Source organism: Triturus cristatus, chromosome 4_1 (assembly GCF_964204655.1).
Source record: "Triturus cristatus chromosome 4_1, aTriCri1.1, whole genome shotgun sequence".
NCBI classification, from domain to species: domain Eukaryota; kingdom Metazoa; phylum Chordata; class Amphibia; order Caudata; family Salamandridae; genus Triturus; species Triturus cristatus.
In genome coordinates this window covers 254321489-254335697 of record NC_140585.1, presented here as the reverse complement: position 1 = coordinate 254335697, position 14209 = coordinate 254321489, and the positions used below count along the sequence as shown (strand labels likewise).

Genomic DNA, 14209 nt, shown 5'->3' with positions numbered 1-14209 from the left:
GAGTCCGGTCTTCATATCAACCTTCTGGAGCTTCATGCGAGCCGACTGGCACTGAAGGCATTCCTTTCCTCTCTCTGAAAGGGAAACTGGTGCAGGTGTTCATGAAAAACACCACCGCAATGTGGTACTGCAACAAACAGGGTGGGGTGGAGTCGTGGACCCTTTGTCAAGAAATGACAAAGGCTGGAACATCAGGGCATAACACTGGTGGTTCAACACCTGGCGGGTTCTCTGAATGCCTGATCGGGCAACTGAGCTGTCAGTGCCTGGTTGATCACAAATGGCGTGTCCATCCGGAGGTGGCACAAGGTCTCTTTTCAGCGGTGGGGAGAGCTTTGATTGCGTATTCTCTTCCGAAGGGAAGAGATTTAATGTCAGCAGTATTGCTTGTTGGAGTTTCCAAGGCAGCGCTCGCTTGGCAACGCTTTTTGTTGCGATTGGAGCTACGGCCTCCTCTAGGCCTTTCCACCTATACCACTTCTTCCCAGGATGCTCAAGAAGATCAAGCACGACTGGGCTGAAGTCATTCTCGTGGCTCTGGATTGGGCATGAAGGGTCTGGTATTCTGGCCTTCTGAGTATGCCCATCAAGCCTCCGATCAGACTGCCTCTTCGGGGTGGGGGGCATCTGCTATCGCAGCAGCAGGGGACAGTTCTTCACCTGAACCTGTCCAGCCTCCACCTCCTTGTATGGAGATTGAGCGGTGGCGGTTGACCGCTTTTGACCTTCCTCCAGAAGTTTGTGATGTCATCTTGGCAGCCAGGTGTCCCTCCGCTAAATCGGTATATGCCTGTAGATGGAACAGTTTGTGGCATGGTGCACAGCAAAGGATGCTGATCCCCTTTTCGCCCCTCTTTCAGAGGTTCTTGTGTATATACTTTCATTGGCCTAGCAGGGCTCTGCGATGGGCACCCTTAAAGGTTATCTTGCAGCTATCTCTGCATTTGCGGCTTCCAGATCTGCCTTCCTTGTTCAAGTCTCCCATTGTAAATAGGTCATTTAAGGGCCTTTTTCACTTGCTTCCTCCGTCTCGTTTCATAATGCCCCATTGGATTTAAATCTGTTTTGACCTTTGTGGGCTCCCTTTGAGCAGCTTCATAATTGCCCTCTCAGACTTCTTACTCTTAAAACTGCTCTCCTTATTGACATCTCTGCTCGCAGAGTTGGCGAGTTTCAGGCTCTGTCTTCAAAGCCTCCTTATCTGTCCATCCAGATAAAGTGGTGCTTCGAACAAAGGCTTTGTTCCTCCCTAAAGTTGTCACCCCCTTTCACGTGAGACAATCCATCACTGCCCACCATTTACCATCCATGCAATTTTCCAAGGAAGAGGAGAGACTCCACCTCCTGGACCCAAAATGTGCGTTGTCTTTTTATCTTGATCGCACCAAATACTTCCAGATGGATGATCAACCCTTCATTGGCTATGTGGATGCCAAAAAAGGTCGGGCTCTGCAAAAGAACGACCATCTTTTGATGGTTCGTCCTTTGCATTAAAACGTGCTATGCATTGGCGAGGAAGGAACCTCCTGGGGAGTTGCATTCTCACTCTACTAGAGCAACACGCGGAGGCCCAGTCCTTGATATGTTAGGCAGCGACGTAGGCATCTCTGCACAAGTTTACCAGTTACTACTGCCTGGACCGCCAAGTCTGGAGGGAAGGGTATGTGGTGAAGGGCTGCTTGATGATCCTGCCTCTTCGGACCTATTACACAAACACTTACCCCCTTACCTGTCTCCATGCCCCCTCCTCTGTTTTCAGGCCCCTGCTATTGATCCTGCCGAATACTGTCCCTTTAAGGCTTCGCTACCTGCAGCTCCCTCTGCCAATCATGTGATGTGGTCACATGATTTCGTCAGGATCAAGAAGGAAGAGACGGGAAGAATGGTGTGCTCGCCTGAAGGACGCTGGGAAGGAATTGCCGAGGAACTTTTAAGAGAGCGGGACGTCCAGACCTTTGTCGTTGCGCCGGTACTCTGGGAACCACTGATCCAACACGACACGAAGAAGTGTTCCAGCCCGTGGGGATGCCATCAACCGGAGACGATGAAAAGGGGAGCTGGACCCTTCTTGGCACCTCGCTGAAAGCTGCCACGGCCCAGGAGTAGGCTGAACATGCCGAGAAAGGTCTCAGAGCGCATAAAGCAGTGAAGGCATCATCGCAAATCACGGTGTTTATTGGGTGCACAGTCCCTCACTCCCTCCCCCTGATTTATTGTGAAGCGAGTAAACGTTCCCCTGACCAGGCCTTCCTTTGTTTCCTTTATTTTTCCTGGACCTTGGCATTACTGCACGACTGGACCAATTCTTCCTGTACTCGGGAGCCTGAAGCCCAGACGACCCCTGCTCTCTGACGAAAGAGAGTGAAGACGCCCTGTTACAAAAACATTTTGCTTTCTTTTCATTGTTCGAGGACATCGTCCTATACTTTTAAACTCCCAAATAAAATGTATCCAGTATTAGGGGTGTCTTTCATAGATTCACATGCCTGAATCATTCCCCGTCGTCGAGACGGGAGCCTCCGGTACATAGGAAAGTAATGTCCTATAGACATACATAGAGAAAAATAGGCCTAAGGGCCTCCCCTTAGTGGCCTATCCTTGTCCTTATGTAAAAAGGACCAAACTCTTAGAGCCAGCCAATCAGCTATCACCTCCCTCTAGAACCTTCCTGACAGGAGCCTCAGTCTCTCAGATTTTCTACCGCACTTTGTGCTAGGGAGTCTCCAGCCTGAGTTCTCCTCAGGATCTCTTCAAAACCAACTTGTTCACTTTTAAAAAGTGAGTTCTTTCTCAGAAACCTTGAACAGGATTACTTCAAGCTACTTATCACTGCAGTGAGTGATTTATTTCTTCAAAATTCTGGCATGTCGGAATCCCAGAAGAAAGCCCTTTTCAGGGCCTGCTCTTCATGTGGGAAGAAAAGGCTACATGTGGATGACAAGCATGACCTCTGCCTTTATTGCCTTTATCCTGACCACATACCTAAAGACTGTAAGATATGTAGGTCTTTCCCTCACAAGACCTTGAGGGACAGAGAAGGTCGCCTGCTCATCTGGCTGGACAGGCTTAAGGATAGGGAGAGTGTGGTATCCTCCGAGGGAAGCTTTTCAAGGACCTCTGAAGTCTCCCTGAAGAGGCCAAGAGTGGCTTCTCCTGGCCCCTCAGACACTCCTCCTATGAAGGCACAGAAGAAGTCTTCAGAGGCAAGATCGTCAAAATCTTCGGTGTCTGATAAGGATTCTCAGGCTTTTAAGAAGCCTACCCAGTCGGCCAGCAAACTGGCGACATCCTCCTCAGCGCAAAAAAGAGTTGGGGCGCCAGTTCATGTCTCTACAGCGACGACAACTGTGTCAACGACGACAGCGTCGTCCGTCTTCTCGTTGACGACGACCACTCCTTCATCGTCGTCAGCAGGTACTCCTATTCCTTCTATAATACTACTAAAGCCGTCGTCGACGGCCAAAAGCTCGTCGACGACGAAGATTGCCCCGTCGACGACTACATCGTCGATGAAGAGCCCCCCGTCGACGGGAGGGTCGACGACGACGAAGACGTCGACAACGAGGGCGTCGACGACGAGCGCATCGTCGACGAGCGCATCGTCGACTAAGAAAATATAGTCTACGGGGGCACCGTCGACGAAGATCATACCGTCGACGAAGGTCATACCGTCGACGAGGGTATCGTCGACGGGGGAATCGTCGTCGACCTTGGTCATTACTGAGCCATGGAAGAAACCCAAGCAGATAGAAACGTCGTCTATGACCCTACCACCACGGACGACGGCAGGGCAAACTGACCAAGAAGCAGATTACGCCAGAGACAACGTCACCAAGTAAGGTGCAAACTCATTTGCCTACGGAGATTCTCCAGAGTGAGGAATCTGAAGAAGAACTCCTGGATCAGGCTACTTCCCCTTCAGAACTTCACGTGAAATGTCAGAGCACGGACGAAGAACAGGAGGAGATGAGCTACCAGGAACACCCTTTCCGAGCTCAGGTTCGCACGGAGGTCACCCCGATGGTATGCCTTCCCGCTTCAATTGTGAATGACCTCAAATACCTTATCCAGGATTACAAACAGCGTTTCCCGGAATCACCGGCTACTGAGACAGGGGGCTTGACGCCTACTGCAGATACACCAGCGGCAGCCCCAAAACGAACACGGCCAACTACTCAGGTCCGCCATGAGCAAGTGCCACCTCAGGTGATAGAATCATCAGAGGAGGAGGCTGAAGAAATGGAAGAGAGTGAGGTCCAAGAAGACCACACGGATCACGATGAGGAGGAGGAGTATGTGGCATCTTCTCCAGCTTCACCGCAACCGCGCCAAGCAGATTCACCGCCAGTGGACATTGGCGGGTTCCATAGAATAGTTGAAAGAGCAGCGAAGCGGTTTCATATGGTGATGGAATCGACTGAGACCGAGTGCTTCTTACATGACTTCAAGGAGCAAGCAAAGAAGACAACGAAGTCGATCCCAATAATAGACTTTCTCTGGGACCAGGGAAAGAAACTGATGCTGACGCCGGCATCTGTACCTTCGGTTGTTCCACGCCTAGATAAAAAATACAAGGCTCCAACCACGGCGCCAGCTTGCCTTAATGGGCACCCGAAACCGGATTCGGTCGTAACCCAGGCGGCCCAAAAGAATTCGCGCAACCCTTCCTCTCCTCTGTCAGCCCCACCGGACAAGGAAGGCAGAAAGTTGGACACAATTGGTAAAAGGTTTACTACGACATCGGCCATGACCATCAAGGTGGCCAACTCCATAGCCCTGTTAGGGCGTTATAACCGCCAGCTTTGGGAAGATATAGCCCCATATATAGCGGAACTGCCAGACACAGTTCAGGAGGCGGTCAAGGCGCTGCTTACGGAAGGCCAAACCTCGGCAGCGGAGATCATTGATTGTGCCATAGATGTGGCCATGACGGGCTTTCGACAACTAGCTGGGGCAGCTGTCCTGCGCCGTCAGGGATGGCTTAAGGCAACATCGTTCAGGCAACATCGTTCAGGCAAGAGGTGCAGACGAAGGTGCTGGACATGCCCTTCGACGGCCAACACCTTTTCGGGGACAAGATTGACGAGGCGCTCCAAGCGATCAAGAAAGACACTGATACGGCTAGAGCACTTGGTACTTTGCAGGCAAGGAATCAGTCCTTTCGAGGAAACAAATCCAGAGGCCAGTCCTCCTACAGGGGATCCTATCAAAATAGGTCCTCGTATTCCTACCAGAATAAATCCCAGTACCAACAGAAGCAGCAACAAGGTCGTCGGACTTCTTATGGGAGATCACACTTCAAGGGCAAAAACCAGAAGAGGGGCACTGGCAGACGCCAGTGACCAATTACTCCAGCCAGGCCAACAACTTTATCCCTCATTAAAAATTGGAGGAAAATTGACCCATTTCCTAGAAAATTGGCATCTCATCACCACAGATCGCTGGGTGCTCCAATTAATAAGATTCGTCCATTCCCTGGAATTCACCACCATCCCACCTGCAACCCCTCCCCGCAGGCTTCCGCACAAACATCTACGACTGCTGCTCCAAGAAATATCGGCGATGTTAAAGAAAGGAGCGATCGAGCGAGTTCCATCGTCTCAAAGAGGGAAAGGGTTCTATTCCCGCTTCTTTCTTATACGCAAGAAGGAGAAAAAGTGGAGGCCCATACTAGACCTCAGGGCACTCAACTCTTTCCTGAAGAGTCAGTCGTTCAGGATGGTGACGATCCAAGAAATACTAGGCACTCTGGAAAAAGGAGATTTCATGACATCTTTGGACCTCCAGGATGCCTACTACCACATCCCGATACTCAAGGGGCACAGGAAATTTCTGAGATTCGAGGTGGCAGGACAGCACTACCAATTCAAGGTCCTACCGTTTGGCCTCAAATCCGCACCGCGGATTTTCACCAAGTGCCTTTCACCTGTGGCAGCTTTCCTGCATCAATTGGGTCACCAAGTCTTCCCCTACCTCGACGACTGGCTGGTAAAGGCACCTTCAGCTGCAGACGCGACCGAATCCTCCAACGCCTGCACCAATCTTTTTCAACAACTGGGATTGACTCTCAATCACGAGAAATCCTGCATGTCCCCAACAAGAAACATCACCTTCCTCGGGGCGACCTTGAACACGGAATGCACAAGGGCATTTCCTTCAAAGGAAAGGAAAAACAAAATAATATCTCTGGCCACGGCTGTGGCATCAAGGAAGTCCCTGAGAGTTCGAACATACAAATCACTCCTAGGAATGATGTCTTCTTGTATACTCCTCATCCCTCACTGCAGACTCAGGATGCGTCCATTGCAAGAAGCCCTCACGAACCAATGGACACAGAGTACAGGTTCGTTCGAAGACATTGTGAGTATAACACCGCAAATATCCAAGAGCCTGGAATGGTGGACAAATCACAAGAATTTGTCTATAGGACTGCCATTCCTACTCCCAGCAACACCGCTGGTGATCACCACCGATGCATCCCTGGAAGGCTGGGGAGCCGTCCTACAGGACCTCCAAGTAAGCGGCAAATGGACAGATCAGGAGAAGCAACTCCATATCAATCTTCTGGAACTAAGGCCTGTGTATCTGGCGCTACAAGCCTTTTTACCACTTATCCAGAACTCCCAGGTGCTCGTCAGAACGGACAACACCACCACGATGCACTATCTCAACAAACAGGGACGAACGCGTTCGCTCACTGTATCACGCGAATCGCAAAAGGTCTGTAACTGGCTTGTGCTCCATGGGATCTCGCTCAGGGCGGACTATGTCCCGGGCAAGGACAACACCATTGCGGACGCCCTAAGCAGACAAAAATCCCTCTCCCACGAATGGGAGCTCGACAAGAGTACGCTGGATCACATATTCTCAGAATGGGGAGTCCCAGGAATCGACCTGTTTGCCACCAAGGAGAACGCCAAATGCCCAAACTACGCAAGTTGGCGTCCCCAACCAAGGTCACTCGGAAATGCCTTTTCCATAGGTTGGTTCAGCGTATTTGCGTACGCTTTTCCGCCGTTTCCGATGATTTCCAGGGTCCTCAGGAAGATGAAGGCGGAGCCCTGTACCCTGATCCTAATTGCCCCGTTCTGGCCGAGGCAGCACTGGTTCTCGGATCTTCATCGCCTCTCCATCAGGACACCGATTCGTCTGAAGCAGCACCCGAACCTGCTGACAATGTCCAACGGGCAGGTGCAATACCCGAACCTGCAATCGCTCAGGTTATCGGCTTGGCTCCTGAGCACAGAGTTCTGTCATTTAAACATCCCGCAGGAATGCAGGGACGTGCTGGCAAAAGCGAGAGCGGTCAGTACCAACAAAACCTACTCTCTAAAATGGAAAAGATTCTGCACATGGTGTTTAGAAAAGGGCCTGAGACCACTCCATATCACACCTGAACAGATATTGCCATATCTACTACACTTGGCACAGTCAGGATTGGCGCACGCATCCATAAAGGTGCATCTGGCAGCCATTTCACGATTCACCAGGACTTACAAAGGACCGTCTCTCTGGTCCAGTCGGCTTATCAAGCAGTTCCTAAAGGGACTATATAGATCCTTCCCAAGACCTAGACGGGTCCCACCGACATGGCACCTCAGTTTAGTCCTTAACCAACTCATGAAGCACCCTTTTGAACCCATTCATCGAGCATCCATCAAGTACATCTCATGGAAAACGGCTCTGCTGCTCGCTCTAACATCTGCCAGGAGAGTCAGCGAGCTACAGGCTCTATCCATTCAGGAGCCCTTCATGCAGTTCAAACAGGACAGGGTGGTGCTGCGGACAAATCCCAAGTTCATACCGAAAGTGCCTTCAGACTTTCACCTTAATGAACCGATGGTTCTACGTTCCTTCTTTGCAAACCCTACCACCGCAGCAGAAAGGACGCTACACTCCTTGGACCTCAAAAGGTGTCTAAAGTTTTATATAGACAAAACAAAGAGCTTCAGGAAGTCATCACAGCTATTTGTGGCCTACAGTAGGCCAAGGAAGGGTTTGCCTCTAACGAAACAGAGCATCTCCAGGTGGATCTCCTCAGCGATAGCATTCTGCCATGACGGGGCCGGACGGCCTTTGAGAGCTAGGGTGGAAGCGCATTCCACCAGAGCGATGTCCACATCAGCAGCGCTGTTCGCTGGAGTGCCGATTTTGGACATATGTAGAGCGGCGACGTGGAAGTCACCGCACACCTTCTCCAGACACTACTGCCTGGATGCTGAACTTATGAAGGATGCAGCAGTGGGCCAGGCGGTGCTTCGCCATCTATTCCAGTGAGGTGAGCCTTCCAACATCCCGCCATCCTGGTATGCACATCTCTTGCTGTTATGATATATTGATGTATGCCAATGTTTCAAACTCGCATAGTAATATGTGTATTATCTAAAATGGCTGTATGGCATGATTACATCAGAAATGTGCATAATGTATTGCTGACTACTCTGATTCAGGCATGTGAATCTATGAAAGACACCCCTAATACTGGATAAGAAACGTGTTACCTGTAACGGCAGTTATCCAGTATTGGTGTCTTTCATAGATTCACATGCAACCCTCCCGCCTCCCCTGGAAGGACTCACCTCTCTCTCTAACTATATTACGCCTACCTAGCTTAGTGCGTACGAAAATCTGAGAGACTGAGGCTCCTGTCAGGAAGGTTCTAGAGGGAGGTGATAGCTGATTGGCTGGCTCTAAGAGTTTGGTCCTTTTTACATAAGGACAAGGATAGGCCACTAAGGGGAGGCCCTTAGGCCTATTTTTCTCTATGTATGTCTATAGGACATTACTTTTCTATGTACCGGAGGCTCCCGTCTCGACGACGGGGAATGATTCAGGCATGTGAATCTATGAAAGACACCAATACTGGATAACTGCTGTTACAGGTAAGTAACGCGTTTCTTCCTGTGGCAAACCACTCTCTGTCTCACTGTCACCTTCTCCACCGCACCATAGGGTACTTTGCCCGTTCAGTGTTATAGGACTTTGTGGTGTGATCGTGGTTCGCAGACACTCCTCTGGGGTTATTATTGCTGGGGTATCTATTCTAAGGTAAGGAATCTGCAACTAATAGTCTCTATCAGATGAACATGTTACTTACCTTCAAAAACAATGTATCTGGTAGAGACATATGACTTGTAGATTCCTTAGTGCCCCATCCATCCTCCCTTCTCTACGACCTGATTTCTAGGGATAGGAACTCCCCTAAAGGGCCCTAGTTTTGAAGCATCTGTGGTCCATGTCTCATGGCTCTACGCTTCTGGCGTGGAAAGTTGTGTTAAGAACGGACGTCTGCGTGCATGTGCAGCATCTATATAGGTCCCGCGACGTTATCCCGGTGCCCACGACAGCAGATGCGTAGCAGACCAACGTCACCTACTTATGCACAGAGATTCTTCTGTTGAAAAATCTCCGGATTCAGACTGATTCCTGGGGGGAAAATCTAAGGTAAGGAATCTACAACTAATTTGTCTCTACTAGATAAATCATTACAGAAGGTAAGTAATTTGTTCTTCTTGCTTCCATTCTTCTTCTAAAGCTATGGAATGAACAATAGAGTATGGTTAGTTCTGCTACGTTACAAAAACTTGAACAAAATATGGATAGTTTGAAAGCTAGTGGACCTGATGGTATTCCTATTGAAATGTTAGTGTTTTTTTCCCCCAACTCCAGGATCTCCTTATTGTTTAATCTAAATATTCACTGGGCTTCTTTTAGTCCCCTTTTATTTGCACGCAATAGTGGTTAGTTTAAAAAAAAAAAAGGCAAGTCACTAAATAATCCTAACTCTTGTAGACCGATTAGCTTGCTCAGTGTAGAATATAAATTATCTACAAAAGTATTGGCCAAAAGGATTACTCCCATTGCCCACAATTTGATTCATATTGATAAAAATGGATTCTTGCATCACAGACCAATTACAATAAACACCAATTGTCTAATTTTGACCATTGATTTTTCAGCTAGTAATACAAAAGCTGTTTTAATCATAATTGATACAGTGAAAGTGTTTGATCTAGTTAATTGGTCATCTTTGTTTCAGTTTCTCTGTACCTTTTTGTTTCCTCGCCTTAATATATCCAAATTAAAAAATGTGTTCAAATGCCTCAACTAGAATAGTAATACATTCAAAAGAGGTTGGTTAAATTACTATTTCTCGCCTTGTTCTTTAGGTCTCGCCTAGCTATTGCTTTTACGCAATCGCTATGCGAGACTCTAGTAAGAGGGGCATTTCAAAGTGCTCCCAAAAGTGGATTGCATGGCGAGCACGCGCACAATCACGTGCATCGTGCCGCCATGCAGTCCGTTTGGGGAAGCGCTTCAGCCCACTGGCGCGTGCACGTGTAGCCACAGCCTCGGCATCATACTTCAAAGGGTCCGCTCCCCCGCCTGGAATGCGCTTCCCCGCCACAGCATGCCGAGAGATTGTTTCCTCATGGCGCCTCTCACAACTGTCCCTCCCCCACCACAGGGCTAGTTCAGCTTGCTGCAGTATTCAGAGGTTTCTTTATTTCATTCTTTAAATCAAAAAGCACTTTCTTCTTGGAAAGCAGCGAATTTATGTATTATGGGGATTTACTTTTTTCCCTGCGGTTTCTTCCATTTTCTGAGATAAAGATGTAACTGTTTACGTTATTCTTGCTTTGGGAACCCTTTTCACAGATTAAGGCAAAATTATTCTATGGATCAGTTTGTTTTCAGCGTTTGCAGGCTGGTCCGATTAATTTGAGTCTATGCAGACACACTGCTTCTAAATACCGAGCGATTTCTCATTTCGTCATCTTCCCAGTGCTTGTCCTGTGTCTCCCACTCATATCCTTGCTTCTTTTACCCTGCTTCGCCTCCCCTTCCTATGTCTTCCACTCATATCCTTGCTTCTTTCAGCCGGCCTCGCCCCCCCCCCTTCCCTGTGCATGCCCTATGTGCACCATTCCTGTCCTTGCCTCTTTACCTTGTCTCGCCCCCCTCCTGTGTCTTCTGCTCCTGTCATTGCTTATTTTACCCTGCCTGCCTCACCTCCCCCTTCCTACGTCTTCCACTCATATCCTTGCTTCTTTTATCCGGCCTCGCCTCCCTCTTCCTATGTCTTCCACTCATATCCTTGCTTCTTTTACCTGCCTCGCCTCCCCCTTCCTATGTCTTTATGTCGGCATGTATTGTCTTAGCCATTCCGCGTGGGAGCAGAAAACAGTCCAGACACTAAGATAGGAGGCTCCACTTTGTGTATCAAGTTCTAAAATAAGGGGCTTCATGTGCAAATCGTAGCAACTTCAAATGACGTGTTCATGGTCCCTGAGAGTTTGCCAACCACACACATTTGTGCTGTGCACTGGCATGGATTTTGGTAATATTGGTAAAATGCATCAGTTGCACCCATTATGTCTTGTCAATCTCCAAAAGATAAAAACATTAACAGCCCTGTTCTACGCCCAATTTGCTACTGCTCCATTGATACCACCTCCGATTAGATACCAGCATCTTCGAGGCACTATTTTTACTCCCTTAATCTAGTCACTGTTCTTTCTGGCCACACTTTTTCACCACACCTGCCCTCCTCCACAAATTCAGGTGACCTGAGCTAAGAATGGCATTACCTCCTTATGTACTTTTTGATTACATGTTTAATTTGTGGGAGTTAAGGGTGCTTTTTCAAACAAAGACATGCTGATTTAATATAGTAGGTGAAATGCATACATAAAGAACAAACGGAAGAGTGTGTAATATGTGTTACACTCTTTGTTGTGATTCGCTGTGGAATGTGTCAATGCTTAGCAGACGCAACCCACTTATGTTTCTGCTTATCAAAAACGGATGGTAAACCATTAGCAAAGCCGATGCTTCCACAGTACCAGTCGCTAAATGCCAAATTTATTTTTGAAAGGAGCACCTATCCCATTAAGCGACATAATCTGTCTGATTTACAAAAAAAAATTCAACATACAATAAATGTAAATGCAGAGATAACATACATGGTCTGGACTACTTCAAAACAAAAGTCAACATGACCATGCCTTTTATTTATGTATTTTAAAGACCTGCAAGTGGTGAGCAAACACGCATTTTGTACTTGTAGTCGTTGATTACGAGAAGCAAGGCTGGCAAAAATGTGCCTCTTTTGCTGCCAGCCTTGTTTCCCCTATGTGAGGACTTTAATTACAAAATACGTATTTACGCACCACTTGCAGGTTTTCAAAACACATAAATAAAAGGCGTTGTCATTTGCAATGCCTATAGCTCAAACTCTTGCAATGCGAGACATATTGCATTGCAAATGCTTGTTTTACATTCCTTTTCGAACACTTGACAATTCTACTTCATAAGGATTCTCTTTTACCTTTTATTCTCAGTGTGTCTAAACTCAAATATTTTGCTTACAATATTATACTTTGTCAGCAGAGATGACAAATATCTAAAAGGCCTTAAATGGAATCAATGATTTTAATTCAATGGGTGGCTACAAGATCACGCATAGCACGTCAGAGATTCTGCTATTTAATGCAACAGAATGAGATCTCCCATACCAAATAAGGAGCCAGTTTTCCTTAGTTAGTCCGATTCATTATTTAGGCATGATATTAGTTGCTGTTGTTCTGATTTATTCAAGCTAAATTATGGGTCCACTCTAAACAAGGCACGTCATCTTTTGGACGGTTGCGGTGATTGCCCTTGTCAATTACAGGCAGTCGCCTTAGTCAAAATGCTGGCACCAATTTTTTCTGTTTTTACTCTCTAATGTACCTATAGAGGTTGGGATGTTATTTCAAGTAAATTGATTCACTGGTTAGAACATTTCCTTGTAAAAATTAATGCCATCTTATACAGTTTACAACTAAATAAGGAACCGGGATTGGCATTCAGATTCAGGCCTTTTTTGGGACATAGAAACTACCAAAAAATACTGATGGAGGCTTTACATGCATTTGTTTTTCAAAAACGAGCGATCTGTTAAGAATATAAGATCCCCAAATGCCACTCTTTTATGACTTGGGATGGTTGCACTAGTTTACATCTCCCCAGTAAAGCAATCAAGAATTGGAATAAAATATTAAATCAGTAGCTAAATTTATATTGAATAATTCATGTAAGACTTGGGAACTAATTAATCTGTGTACTGTCAGTCTTTGGTTTAGTTTCTTTCCAAATCCGTATATTTGTTAAGCACTATTCTCCATCTGTTGATGTTGCTTTACTGTTAAAATTACTTTTATAAACTAAATTAACAGGAGTAGGATACTGGTGTAAAATTTTGCATCAAAATCTACCAACTTTAATTATTCCCAGCTTACTCAAAAAACTAAAGTTGCAAGGGGAGGAGCCAAGATGGCGACCGGGACGGCAGCGTAGATTCCCGGCTCCGTGAACCTCCGCATCCCGCACGGATATCCTGCATGAGATCCTCATTCTGCGCTACGAGATCGTGTTCGTAAACGAAAGTGGCAACCGATCGTGTGACTCCGAGGTCTCTGACTGCCGTACAACCGGAGAAATCAGCGGTTGAACTTTGCGGCCCGTGCGGTCCCGAAGCCGGGACCTCGAGTGGACGCCTTGGCCGGGTGGCAGTTGAACAACAGCGGCCTGTGGTGACTGGGTGGAGTCGGTCCACCGGAGTGGAGCTCCCCTCGGCCTGCATTTCGCTGCGGCCGCTCCCCCCTGCTGAACGTTGCGGACTGAGGACATGCCCGGGTGTGCAATTCTTGGATTCCGTGGCGTTTGCCCCTGCCTTTGACGGTGAGCTGCCCGGACGCCGTCCCTGGCTCGCCCTGATCCTTGCGGGCTGCTCCCGGCTTTTCGCGGGAGCTGGTCCGTGGCAGAGACGACTGTTGCCCGTGACCGCGCAACGGCTGAATCTGTGCCTGCCCCAGGATCCCTGTCTTCAGCGACGTGGACCTTGAGGAGTTGTTCCCGGGGTCCTGGCCCCACTACGAGTCGGGCCTTCCCAGCGGCCATTTTGTCGCGATGCAGCCTACCATCCTGTCCGCTGGGACGCAACGAGACTGGGGGTGTGTGACTTTCGGGAGTGTGGCGGAGCGATCGGAGGGAGCTGCTCTGGGATACGGCAACCTCCTGGAGGCCCTTGGTGCCCTTCATTCCTCCTTGGCTCATGGCGCCGGGGTCCTGGAGGGGAAGCTAGATGGTGTGGTAACAGCGTTGGGACAGTGGCGGCATGCTGGTCCACAGGTACACAGTGGCTTTCCACACTGCACACAAGAGG

At 48.2% G+C, this 14209-nt stretch overlaps 1 protein-coding gene across 1 annotated transcript in view; it reads left to right on the top strand.

The window, feature by feature from the left end:
- Positions 1-14209, top strand: part of MTPN (myotrophin) — a 399325-nt gene that overhangs the window by 255283 nt on the left and 129833 nt on the right. The gene's annotated exons all lie outside the window — the stretch shown is intronic.